At 41.1% G+C, this 472-nt stretch overlaps 1 protein-coding gene across 4 annotated transcripts in view; it reads left to right on the top strand.

Annotated features, from left to right (window-relative positions):
* The window catches only part of HS6ST3 (heparan sulfate 6-O-sulfotransferase 3), a 647,122-nt gene that overhangs the window by 269,853 nt on the left and 376,797 nt on the right, over positions 1 to 472 (top strand). The window lies entirely within an intron of this gene.

The following is a 472-nucleotide window of genomic DNA, read 5'->3' as shown; positions in this document are numbered from 1 at the left end:
TTGCTTCCCTTGCCTTTGGCGATGTTTCTAGGAAGAAGTTGCTCCGGACGAGGTTGAAGACGTTGCTGCCTGTGTTCTCCTCAAGGATTTTGAGAGATTCCTGTCTCACATTTAGGTCTTTCATCCATTTTGAGTCTATTTTTGTGTGTGGTGTAAGGAAACGGTCCAGTTTCATTCTTCTGCATGTGACTGTCCAATTTTCTCAACACCATTTGTTGAAGAGACTGTCTTTTTTCCATTGGACATTCTTTCCTACTTTGTCGAACATTAGTTGACCATAGAGTTGTGGGTCCATTTCTGGGCTCTCTATTCTGTTCCATTGATCTATGTGTCTGTTTTTGTGCCAGTACCATACTGTATTGATGATTACAGCTTTGTAATAGAGATTAAAGTACAGAATTGTGATGCCACCAGCTTTGCTTTTCTTTTTCAAGATTCCTCTGGCTATTCGGGGTCTTTTCTGGTTCCATAC

Source organism: Phoca vitulina, unplaced genomic scaffold (genome assembly GCF_004348235.1).
Source record: "Phoca vitulina isolate PV1807 unplaced genomic scaffold, GSC_HSeal_1.0 scaffold5, whole genome shotgun sequence".
In the NCBI taxonomy this organism is placed as follows: Eukaryota; Metazoa; Chordata; class Mammalia; order Carnivora; family Phocidae; genus Phoca; species Phoca vitulina.
This window is presented reverse-complemented; position numbering and strand designations above follow the sequence as displayed.